Source organism: Borostomias antarcticus (assembly GCF_949987555.1).
Source record: "Borostomias antarcticus genome assembly, contig: scaffold_44, whole genome shotgun sequence".
NCBI classification, from domain to species: Eukaryota; Metazoa; Chordata; class Actinopteri; order Stomiiformes; family Stomiidae; genus Borostomias; species Borostomias antarcticus.
The window spans coordinates 1,158,126-1,171,502 of NW_028176821.1; positions in this window are offsets into that span (position 1 = coordinate 1,158,126).

A 13,377-nucleotide genomic window follows, 5' to 3' on the forward strand; every position below is an offset into this window, starting at 1 on the left:
CGTACAGATTTGAAAAATGATGTGTCAAATGTCCATGAAATCGGACAAAAACCGTACAGATATGGAAAATTATGTGGTTCAAACGGCTATAACTTTTGAATCGAAAGTCGTAGAGCCTCGCAGATGGGCTCATTCGATTCCTCATCAAATTCTACAGTTAGCATTCCCCTATGCAGGTAAATTTGCTGTACAAGCTTCCGTTTCCGAGATATTTGACAAAAACCGTACAGATATGAAAAATTATGTGGTTCAAACGGCTATAACTTTTGAATCGAAAGTCCTAGAGCCTCGCAGATGGGCTCATTCTACTCCTCATCAAATTCTACAGTTAGCATTCCCCTATGCAGGTAAATTTGCTGTACGAGCTTCCGTTTCCGAGATATTTGACAAAAACCGTACAGATTTGAAAAATGATGTGTCAAATGTCCATGAAATCGGACAAAAACCGTACAGATATGGAAAATTATGTGGTTCAAACGGCTATAACTTTTGAATCGAAAGTCGTAGAGCCTCGCAGATGGGCTCATTCGATTCCTCATCAAATTCTACAGTTAGCATTCCCCGAAGGTAAATTTGCTGTACGAGCTTCCGTTTCCGAGATATTTGACAAAAACCGTACAGATATGAAAAATTATGTGGTTCAAACGGCTACATTTTGAATCGAAAGTCGTAGAGCCTCGTAGATGGGCTCATTCGATTCCTCATCAAATTCTACAGTTAGCATTCCCCAAAGGTAAATTTGCTGTACGAGCTTCCGTTTCCGAGATATTTGACAAAAACCGTACAGATTAGAAAAATGATGTGGTTCAAACGGCTACATTTTGAATCGAAAGTCGTAGAGCCTCGTAGATGGGCTCATTCGATTCCTCATCAAATTCTACAGTTAGCATTCCCCAAAGGTAAATTTGCTGTACGAGCTTCCGTTTCCGAGATATTTGACAAAAACCGTACAGATTAGAAAAATGATGTGTCAAATGTCCTTGAAATCGGACAAAAACCGTACAGATATGAAAAATTATGTGGTTCAAACGGCTATAACTTTTGATTCGAAAGTCGTAGAGCCTCGCAGATGGGCTCATTCTACTCCTAATCAAATTCTACAGTTAGCATTCCCCTATGCAGGTAAATTTGCTGTACGAGCTTCCGTTTCCGAGATATTTGACAAAAACCGTACAGATTTGAAAAATGATGTGTCAAATGTCCATGAAATCGGACAAAAACCGTACAGATATGGAAAATTATGTGGTTCAAACGGCTATAACTTTTGAATCGAAAGTCGTAGAGCCTCGCAGATGGGCTCATTCGATTCCTCATCAAATTCTACAGTTAGCATTCCCCGAAGGTAAATTTGCTGTACGAGCTTCCGTTTCCGAGATATTTGACAAAAACCGTACAGATATGAAAAATTATGTGGTTCAAACGGCTACATTTTGAATCGAAAGTCGTAGAGCCTCGTAGATGGGCTCATTCGATTCCTCATCAAATTCTACAGTTAGCATTCCCCAAAGGTAAATTTGCTGTACGAGCTTCCGTTTCCGAGATATTTGACAAAAACCGTACAGATTAGAAAAATGATGTGTCAAATGTCCTTGAAATCGGACAAAAACCGTAGATATGAAAAATTATGTGGTTCAAACGGCTATAACTTTTGAATCGAAAGTCGTAGAGCCTCGCAGATGGGCTCATTCGATTCCTCATCAAATTCTACAGTTAGCATTCCCCGAAGGTAAATTTGCTGTACGAGCTTCCGTTTCCGAGATATTTGACAAAAACCGTACAGATATGAAAAATTATGTGGTTCAAACGGCTACATTTTGAATCGAAAGTCGTAGAGCCTCGTAGATGGGCTCATTCGATTCCTCATCAAATTCTACAGTTAGCATTCCCCAAAGGTAAATTTGCTGTACGAGCTTCCGTTTCCGAGATATTTGACAAAAACCGTACAGATATGAAAAATTATGTGGTTCAAACGGCTATAACTTTTGAATCGAAAGTCGTAGAGCCTCGCAGATGGGCTCATTCTACTCCTCATCAAATTCTACAGTTAGCATTCCCCTATGCAGGTAAATTTGCTGTACGAGCTTCCGTTTCCGAGATATTTGACAAAAACCGTACAGATTTGAAAAATGATGTGTCAAATGTCCTTGAAATCGGACAAAAACCGTACAGATATGAAAAATTATGTGGTTCAAACGGCTATAACTTTTGAATCGAAAGTCGTAGAGCCTCGCAGATGGGCTCATTCTACTCCTCATCAAATTCTACAGTTAGCATTCCCCTATGCAGGTAAATTTGCTGTACGAGCTTCCGTTTCCGAGATATTTGACAAAAACCGTACAGATATGAAAAATTATGTGGTTCAAACGGCTACATTTTGAATCGAAAGTCGTAGAGCCTCGTAGATGGGCTCATTCGATTCCTCATCAAATTCTACAGTTAGCATTCCCCAAAGGTAAATTTGCTGTACGAGCTTCCGTTTCCGAGATATTTGACAAAAACCGTACAGATATGAAAAATTATGTGGTTCAAACGGCTACATTTTGAATCGAAAGTCGTAGAGCCTCGTAGATGGGCTCATTCGATTCCTCATCAAATTCTTCAGTTAGCATTCCCCAAAGGTAAATTTGCTGTACGAGCTTCCGTTTCCGAGATATTTGACAAAAACCGTACAGATTAGAAAAATGATGTGTCAAATGTCCTTGAAATCGGACAAAAACCGTACAGATATGAAAAATTATGTGGTTCAAACGGCTATAACTTTTGAATCGAAAGTCGTAGAGCCTCGCAGATGGGCTCATTCGATTCCTCATCAAATTCTACAGTTAGCATTCCCCCATGCAGGTAAATTTGCTGTACGAGCTTCCGTTTCCGAGATATTTGACAAAAACCGTACAGATATGGAAAATTATGTGGTTCAAACGGCTATAACTTTTGAATCGAAAGTCGTAGAGCCTCGCAGATGGGCTCATTCTACTCATCAAATTCTACAGTTAGCATTCCCCTATGCAGGTAAATTTGCTGTACGAGCTTCCGTTTCCGAGATATTTGACAAAAACCGTACAGATTAGAAAAATTATGTGGTTCAAACGGCTATAACTTTTGAATCGAAAGTCGTAGAGCCTCGCAGATGGGCTCATTCTACTCCTCATCAAATTCTACAGTTAGCATTCCCCTATGCAGGTAAATTTGCTGTACGAGCTTCCGTTTCCGAGATATTTGACAAAAACCGTACAGATTTGAAAAATGATGTGTCAAATGTCCTTGAAATCGGACAAAAACCGTACAGATATGAAAAATTATGTGGTTCAAACGGCTATAACTTTTGAATCGAAAGTCGTAGAGCCTCGCAGATGGGCTCATTCTACTCCTCATCAAATTCTACAGTTAGCATTCCCCTATGCAGGTAAATTTGCTGTACGAGCTTCCGTTTCCGAGATATTTGACAAAAACCGTACAGATATGAAAAATTATGTGGTTCAAACGGCTACATTTTGAATCGAAAGTCGTAGAGCCTCGTAGATGGGCTCATTCGATTCCTCATCAAATTCTTCAGTTAGCATTCCCCAAAGGTAAATTTGCTGTACGAGCTTCCGTTTCCGAGATATTTGACAAAAACCGTACAGATTAGAAAAATGATGTGTCAAATGTCCTTGAAATCGGACAAAAACCGTACAGATATGAAAAATTATGTGGTTCAAACGGCTATAACTTTTGAATCGAAAGTCGTAGAGCCTCGCAGATGGGCTCATTCGATTCCTCATCAAATTCTACAGTTAGCATTCCCCTATGCAGGTAAATTTGCTGTACGAGCTTCCGTTTCCGAGATATTTGACAAAAACCGTACAGATATGGAAAATTATGTGGTTCAAACGGCTATAACTTTTGAATCGAAAGTCGTAGAGCCTCGCAGATGGGCTCATTCTACTCCTCATCAAATTCTACAGTTAGCATTCCCCTATGCAGGTAAATTTGCTGTACGAGCTTCCGTTTCCGAGATATTTGACAAAAACCGTACAGATTTGAAAAATGATGTGTCAAATGTCCTTGAAATCGGACAAAAACCGTACAGATATGAAAAATTATGTGGTTCAAACGGCTATAACTTTTGAATCGAAAGTCGTAGAGCCTCGCAGATGGGCTCATTCGATTCCTCATCAAATTCTACAGTTAGCATTCCCCGAAGGTAAATTTGCTGTACGAGCTTCCGTTTCCGAGATATTTGACAAAAACCGTACAGATATGAAAAATTATGTGGTTCAAACGGCTACATTTTGAATCGAAAGTCGTAGAGCCTCGTAGATGGGCTCATTCGATTCCTCATCAAATTCTACAGTTAGCATTCCCCAAAGGTAAATTTGCTGTACGAGCTTCCGTTTCCGAGATATTTGACAAAAACCGTACAGATTAGAAAAATGATGTGTCAAATGTCCTTGAAATCGGACAAAAACCGTAGATATGAAAAATTATGTGGTTCAAACGGCTATAACTTTTGAATCGAAAGTCGTAGAGCCTCGCAGATGGGCTCATTCGATTCCTCATCAAATTCTACAGTTAGCATTCCCCTATGCAGGTAAATTTGCTGTACGAGCTTCCGTTTCCGAGATATTTGACAAAAACCGTACAGATATGAAAAATTATGTGGTTCAAACGGCTACATTTTGAATCGAAAATCGTAGAGCCTCGTAGATGGGCTCATTCGATTCCTCATCAAATTCTACAGTTAGCATTCCCCAAAGGTAAATTTGCTGTACGAGCTTCCGTTTCCGAGATATTTGACAAAAACCGTACAGATTAGAAAAATGATGTGTCAAATGTCCTTGAAATCGGACAAAAACCGTAGATATGAAAAATTATGTGGTTCAAACGGCTATAACTTTTGAATCGAAAGTCGTAGAGCCTCGCAGATGGGCTCATTCGATTCCTCATCAAATTCTACAGTTAGCATTCCCCTATGCAGGTAAATTTGCTGTACGAGCTTCCGTTTCCGAGATATTTGACAAAAACCGTACAGATTAGAAAAATGATGTGTCAAATGTCCTTGAAATCGGACAAAAACCGTACAGATATGAAAAATTATGTGGTTCAAACGGCTATAACTTTTGAATCGAAAGTCGTAGAGCCTCGCAGATGGGCTCATTCGATTCCTCATCAAATTCTACAGTTAGCATTCCCCGAAGGTAAATTTGCTGTACGAGCTTCCGTTTCCGAGATATTTGACAAAAACCGTACAGATATGAAAAATTATGTGGTTCAAACGGCTACATTTTGAATCGAAAGTCGTAGAGCCTCGTAGATGGGCTCATTCGATTCCTCATCAAATTCTACAGTTAGCATTCCCCAAAGGTAAATTTGCTGTACGAGCTTCCGTTTCCGAGATATTTGACAAAAACCGTACAGATATGAAAAATTATGTGGTTCAAACGGCTACATTTTGAATCGAAAGTCGTAGAGCCTCGTAGATGGGCTCATTCGATTCCTCATCAAATTCTACAGTTAGCATTCCCCAAAGGTAAATTTGCTGTACGAGCTTCCGTTTCCGAGATATTTGACAAAAACCGTACAGATTAGAAAAATGATGTGTCAAATGTCCTTGAAATCGGACAAAAACCGTACAGATATGAAAAATTATGTGGTTCAAACGGCTATAACTTTTGAATCGAAAGTCGTAGAGCCTCGCAGATGGGCTCATTCTACTCCTCATCAAATTCTACAGTTAGCATTCCCCTATGCAGGTAAATTTGCTGTACGAGCTTCCGTTTCCGAGATATTTGACAAAAACCGTACAGATTTGAAAAATTATGTGTCAAATGTCCATGAAATCGGACAAAAACCGTACAGATATGGAAAATTATGTGGTTCAAACGGCTATAACTTTTGAATCGAAAGTCGTAGAGCCTCGCAGATGGGCTCATTCGATTCCTCATCAAATTCTACAGTTAGCATTCCCCGAAGGTAAATTTGCTGTACGAGCTTCCGTTTCCGAGATATTTGACAAAAACCGTACAGATATGAAAAATTATGTGGTTCAAACGGCTACATTTTGAATCGAAAGTCGTAGAGCCTCGTAGATGGGCTCATTCGATTCCTCATCAAATTCTACAGTTAGCATTCCCCAAAGGTAAATTTGCTGTACGAGCTTCCGTTTCCGAGATATTTGACAAAAACCGTACAGATATGAAAAATTATGTGGTTCAAACGGCTACATTTTGAATCGAAAGTCGTAGAGCCTCGTAGATGGGCTCATTCGATTCCTCATCAAATTCTACAGTTAGCATTCCCCAAAGGTAAATTTGCTGTACGAGCTTCCGTTTCCGAGATATTTGACAAAAACCGTACAGATTAGAAAAATGATGTGTCAAATGTCCTTGAAATCGGACAAAAACCGTACAGATATGAAAAATTATGTGGTTCAAACGGCTATAACTTTTGAATCGAAAGTCGTAGAGCCTCGCAGATGGGCTCATTCGATTCCTCATCAAATTCTACAGTTAGCATTCCCTTATGCAGGCAAATTTGCTGTACAAGCTTCCGTTTCCTAGATATTTGACAAAAACCGTACAGATATGAAAAATTATGTGGTTCAAACGGCTATAACTTTTGAATCGAAAGTCGTAGAGCCTCGCAGATGGGCTCATTCTACTCCTCATCAAATTCTACAGTTAGCATTCCCCTATGCAGGTAAATTTGCTGTACGAGCTTCCGTTTCCGAGATATTTGACAAAAACCGTACAGATTTGAAAAATGATGTGTCAAATGTCCTTGAAATCGGACAAAAACCGTACAGATATGAAAAATTATGTGGTTCAAACGGCTATAACTTTTGAATCGAAAGTCGTAGAGCCTCGCAGATGGGCTCATTCTACTCCTCATCAAATTCTACAGTTAGCATTCCCCTATGCAGGTAAATTTGCTGTACGAGCTTCCGTTTCCGAGATATTTGACAAAAACCGTACAGATATGAAAAATTATGTGGTTCAAACGGCTACATTTTGAATCGAAAGTCGTAGAGCCTCGTAGATGGGCTCATTCGATTCCTCATCAAATTCTTCAGTTAGCATTCCCCAAAGGTAAATTTGCTGTACGAGCTTCCGTTTCCGAGATATTTGACAAAAACCGTACAGATTAGAAAAATGATGTGTCAAATGTCCTTGAAATCGGACAAAAACCGTACAGATATGAAAAATTATGTGGTTCAAACGGCTATAACTTTTGAATCGAAAGTCGTAGAGCCTCGCAGATGGGCTCATTCGATTCCTCATCAAATTCTACAGTTAGCATTCCCCTAAGCAGGTAAATTTGCTGTACGAGCTTCCGTTTCCGAGATATTTGACAAAAACCGTACAGATATGGAAAATTATGTGGTTCAAACGGCTATAACTTTTGAATCGAAAGTCGTAGAGCCTCGCAGATGGGCTCATTCTACTCATCAAATTCTACAGTTAGCATTCCCCTATGCAGGTAAATTTGCTGTACGAGCTTCCGTTTCCGAGATATTTGACAAAAACCGTACAGATTAGAAAAATTATGTGGTTCAAACGGCTATAACTTTTGAATCGAAAGTCGTAGAGCCTCGCAGATGGGCTCATTCTACTCCTCATCAAATTCTACAGTTAGCATTCCCCTAAGCAGGTAAATTTGCTGTACGAGCTTCCGTTTCCGAGATATTTGACAAAAACCGTACAGATTTGAAAAATGATGTGTCAAATGTCCTTGAAATCGGACAAAAACCGTACAGATATGAAAAATTATGTGGTTCAAACGGCTATAACTTTTGAATCGAAAGTCGTAGAGCCTCGCAGATGGGCTCATTCTACTCCTCATCAAATTCTACAGTTAGCATTCCCCTATGCAGGTAAATTTGCTGTACGAGCTTCCGTTTCCGAGATATTTGACAAAAACCGTACAGATATGAAAAATTATGTGGTTCAAACGGCTACATTTTGAATCGAAAGTCGTAGAGCCTCGTAGATGGGCTCATTCGATTCCTCATCAAATTCTACAGTTAGCATTCCCCAAAGGTAAATTTGCTGTACGAGCTTCCGTTTCCGAGATATTTGACAAAAACCGTACAGATATGAAAAATTATGTGGTTCAAACGGCTACATTTTGAATCGAAAGTCGTAGAGCCTCGTAGATGGGCTCATTCGATTCCTCATCAAATTCTTCAGTTAGCATTCCCCAAAGGTAAATTTGCTGTACGAGCTTCCGTTTCCGAGATATTTGACAAAAACCGTACAGATTAGAAAAATGATGTGTCAAATGTCCTTGAAATCGGACAAAAACCGTACAGATATGAAAAATTATGTGGTTCAAACGGCTATAACTTTTGAATCGAAAGTCGTAGAGCCTCGCAGATGGGCTCATTCGATTCCTCATCAAATTCTACAGTTAGCATTCCCCTATGCAGGTAAATTTGCTGTACGAGCTTCCGTTTCCGAGATATTTGACAAAAACCGTACAGATATGGAAAATTATGTGGTTCAAACGGCTATAACTTTTGAATCGAAAGTCGTAGAGCCTCGCAGATGGGCTCATTCTACTCCTCATCAAATTCTACAGTTAGCATTCCCCTATGCAGGTAAATTTGCTGTACGAGCTTCCGTTTCCGAGATATTTGACAAAAACCGTACAGATATGGAAAATTATGTGGTTCAAACGGCTATAACTTTTGAATCGAAAGTCGTAGAGCCTCGCAGATGGGCTCATTCTACTCCTCATCAAATTCTACAGTTAGCATTCCCCTATGCAGGTAAATTTGCTGTACGAGCTTCCGTTTCCGAGATATTTGACAAAAACCGTACAGATTTGAAAAATGATGTGTCAAATGTCCTTGAAATCGGACAAAAACCGTACAGATATGAAAAATTATGTGGTTTAAACGGCTATAACTTTTGAATCGAAAGTCGTAGAGCCTCGCAGATGGGCTCATTCGATTCCTCATCAAATTCTACAGTTAGCATTCCCCGAAGGTAAATTTGCTGTACGAGCTTCCGTTTCCGAGATATTTGACAAAAACCGTACAGATATGAAAAATTATGTGGTTCAAACGGCTACATTTTGAATCGAAAGTCGTAGAGCCTCGTAGATGGGCTCATTCGATTCCTCATCAAATTCTACAGTTAGCATTCCCCAAAGGTAAATTTGCTGTACGAGCTTCCGTTTCCGAGATATTTGACAAAAACCGTACAGATTAGAAAAATGATGTGTCAAATGTCCTTGAAATCGGACAAAAACCGTAGATATGAAAAATTATGTGGTTCAAACGGCTATAACTTTTGAATCGAAAGGCGTAGAGCCTCGCAGATGGGCTCATTCGATTCCTCATCAAATTCTACAGTTAGCATTCCCCTATGCAGGTAAATTTGCTGTACGAGCTTCCGTTTCCGAGATATTTGACAAAAACCGTACAGATATGAAAAATTATGTGGTTCAAACGGCTACATTTTGAATCGAAAATCGTAGAGCCTCGTAGATGGGCTCATTCGATTCCTCATCAAATTCTACAGTTAGCATTCCCCAAAGGTAAATTTGCTGTACGAGCTTCCGTTTCCGAGATATTTGACAAAAACCGTACAGATTAGAAAAATGATGTGTCAAATGTCCTTGAAATCGGACAAAAACCGTAGATATGAAAAATTATGTGGTTCAAACGGCTATAACTTTTGAATCGAAAGTCGTAGAGCCTCGCAGATGGGCTCATTCGATTCCTCATCAAATTCTACAGTTAGCATTCCCCTATGCAGGTAAATTTGCTGTACGAGCTTCCGTTTCCGAGATATTTGACAAAAACCGTACAGATTAGAAAAATGATGTGTCAAATGTCCTTGAAATCGGACAAAAACCGTACAGATATGAAAAATTATGTGGTTCAAACGGCTATAACTTTTGAATCGAAAGTCGTAGAGCCTCGCAGATGGGCTCATTCGATTCCTCATCAAATTCTACAGTTAGCATTCCCCGAAGGTAAATTTGCTGTACGAGCTTCCGTTTCCGAGATATTTGACAAAAACCGTACAGATATGAAAAATTATGTGGTTCAAACGGCTACATTTTGAATCGAAAGTCGTAGAGCCTCGTAGATGGGCTCATTCGATTCCTCATCAAATTCTACAGTTAGCATTCCCCAAAGGTAAATTTGCTGTACGAGCTTCCGTTTCCGAGATATTTGACAAAAACCGTACAGATATGAAAAATTATGTGGTTCAAACGGCTACATTTTGAATCGAAAGTCGTAGAGCCTCGTAGATGGGCTCATTCGATTCCTCATCAAATTCTACAGTTAGCATTCCCCAAAGGTAAATTTGCTGTACGAGCTTCCGTTTCCGAGATATTTGACAAAAACCGTACAGATTAGAAAAATTATGTGTCAAATGTCCATGAAATCGGACAAAAACCGTACAGATATGGAAAATTATGTGGTTCAAACGGCTATAACTTTTGAATCGAAAGTCGTAGAGCCTCGCAGATGGGCTCATTCGATTCCTCATCAAATTCTACAGTTAGCATTCCCCGAAGGTAAATTTGCTGTACGAGCTTCCGTTTCCGAGATATTTGACAAAAACCGTACAGATATGAAAAATTATGTGGTTCAAACGGCTACATTTTGAATCGAAAGTCGTAGAGCCTCGTAGATGGGCTCATTCGATTCCTCATCAAATTCTACAGTTAGCATTCCCCAAAGGTAAATTTGCTGTACGAGCTTCCGTTTCCGAGATATTTGACAAAAACCGTACAGATTAGAAAAATGATGTGTCAAATGTCCTTGAAATCGGACAAAAACCGTACAGATATGAAAAATTATGTGGTTCAAACGGCTATAACTTTTGAATCGAAAGTCGTAGAGCCTCGCAGATGGGCTCATTCGATTCCTCATCAAATTCTACAGTTAGCATTCCCCGAAGGTAAATTTGCTGTACGAGCTTCCGTTTCCGAGATATTTGACAAAAACCGTACAGATATGAAAAATTATGTGGTTCAAACGGCTACATTTTGAATCGAAAGTCGTAGAGCCTCGTAGATGGGCTCATTCGATTCCTCATCAAATTCTACAGTTAGCATTCCCCAAAGGTAAATTTGCTGTACGAGCTTCCGTTTCCGAGATATTTGACAAAAACCGTACAGATTAGAAAAATGATGTGTCAAATGTCCTTGAAATCGGACAAAAACCGTACAGATATGAAAAATTATGTGGTTCAAACGGCTATAACTTTTGAATCGAAAGTCGTAGAGCCTCGCAGATGGGCTCATTCGATTCCTCATCAAATTCTACAGTTAGCATTCCCTTATGCAGGTAAATTTGCTGTACAAGCTTCCGTTTCCGAGATATTTGACAAAAACCGTACAGATATGAAAAATTATGTGGTTCAAACGGCTATAACTTTTGAATCGAAAGTCGTAGAGCCTCGCAGATGGGCTCATTCTACTCCTCATCAAATTCTACAGTTAGCATTCCCCTATGCAGGTAAATTTGCTGTACGAGCTTCCGTTTCCGAGATATTTGACAAAAACCGTACAGATTTGAAAAATGATGTGTCAAATGTCCTTGAAATCGGACAAAAACCGTACAGATATGAAAAATTATGTGGTTCAAACGGCTATAACTTTTGAATCGAAAGTCGTAGAGCCTCGCAGATGGGCTCATTCTACTCCTCATCAAATTCTACAGTTAGCATTCCCCTATGCAGGTAAATTTGCTGTACGAGCTTCCGTTTCCGAGATATTTGACAAAAACCGTACAGATATGAAAAATTATGTGGTTCAAACGGCTACATTTTGAATCGAAAGTCGTAGAGCCTCGTAGATGGGCTCATTCGATTCCTCATCAAATTCTACAGTTAGCATTCCCCAAAGGTAAATTTGCTGTACGAGCTTCCGTTTCCGAGATATTTGACAAAAACCGTACAGATATGAAAAATTATGTGGTTCAAACGGCTACATTTTGAATCGAAAGTCGTAGAGCCTCGTAGATGGGCTCATTCGATTCCTCATCAAATTCTTCAGTTAGCATTCCCCAAAGGTAAATTTGCTGTACGAGCTTCCGTTTCCGAGATATTTGACAAAAACCGTACAGATTAGAAAAATGATGTGTCAAATGTCCTTGAAATCGGACAAAAACCGTACAGATATGAAAAATTATGTGGTTCAAACGGCTATAACTTTTGAATCGAAAGTCGTAGAGCCTCGCAGATGGGCTCATTCGATTCCTCATCAAATTCTACAGTTAGCATTCCCCTATGCAGGTAAATTTGATGTACGAGCTTCCGTTTCCGAGATATTTGACAAAAACCGTACAGATATGGAAAATTATGTGGTTCAAACGGCTATAACTTTTGAATCGAAAGTCGTAGAGCCTCGCAGATGGGCTCATTCTACTCATCAAATTCTACAGTTAGCATTCCCCTATGCAGGTAAATTTGCTGTACGAGCTTCCGTTTCCGAGATATTTGACAAAAACCGTACAGATTAGAAAAATTATGTGGTTCAAACGGCTATAACTTTTGAATCGAAAGTCGTAGAGCCTCGCAGATGGGCTCATTCTACTCCTCATCAAATTCTACAGTTAGCATTCCCCTATGCAGGTAAATTTGCTGTACGAGCTTCCGTTTCCGAGATATTTGACAAAAACCGTACAGATTTGAAAAATGATGTGTCAAATGTCCTTGAAATCGGACAAAAACCGTACAGATATGAAAAATTATGTGGTTCAAACGGCTATAACTTTTGAATCGAAAGTCGTAGAGCCTCGCAGATGGGCTCATTCGATTCCTCATCAAATTCTACAGTTAGCATTCCCCGAAGGTAAATTTGCTGTACGAGCTTCCGTTTCCGAGATATTTGACAAAAACCGTACAGATATGAAAAATTATGTGGTTCAAACGGCTACATTTTGAATCGAAAGTCGTAGAGCCTCGTAGATGGGCTCATTCGATTCCTCATCAAATTCTACAGTTAGCATTCCCCAAAGGTAAATTTGCTGTACGAGCTTCCGTTTCCGAGATATTTGACAAAAACCGTACAGATTAGAAAAATGATGTGTCAAATGTCCTTGAAATCGGACAAAAACCGTAGATATGAAAAATTATGTGGTTCAAACGGCTATAACTTTTGAATCGAAAGTCGTAGAGCCTCGCAGATGGGCTCATTCGATTCCTCATCAAATTCTACAGTTAGCATTCCCCGAAGGTAAATTTGCTGTACGAGCTTCCGTTTCCGAGATATTTGACAAAAACCGTACAGATATGAAAAATTATGTGGTTCAAACGGCTACATTTTGAATCGAAAGTCGTAGAGCCTCGTAGATGGGCTCATTCGATTCCTCATCAAATTCTACAGTTAGCATTCCCCAAAGGTAAATTTGCTGTACGAGCTTCCGTTTCC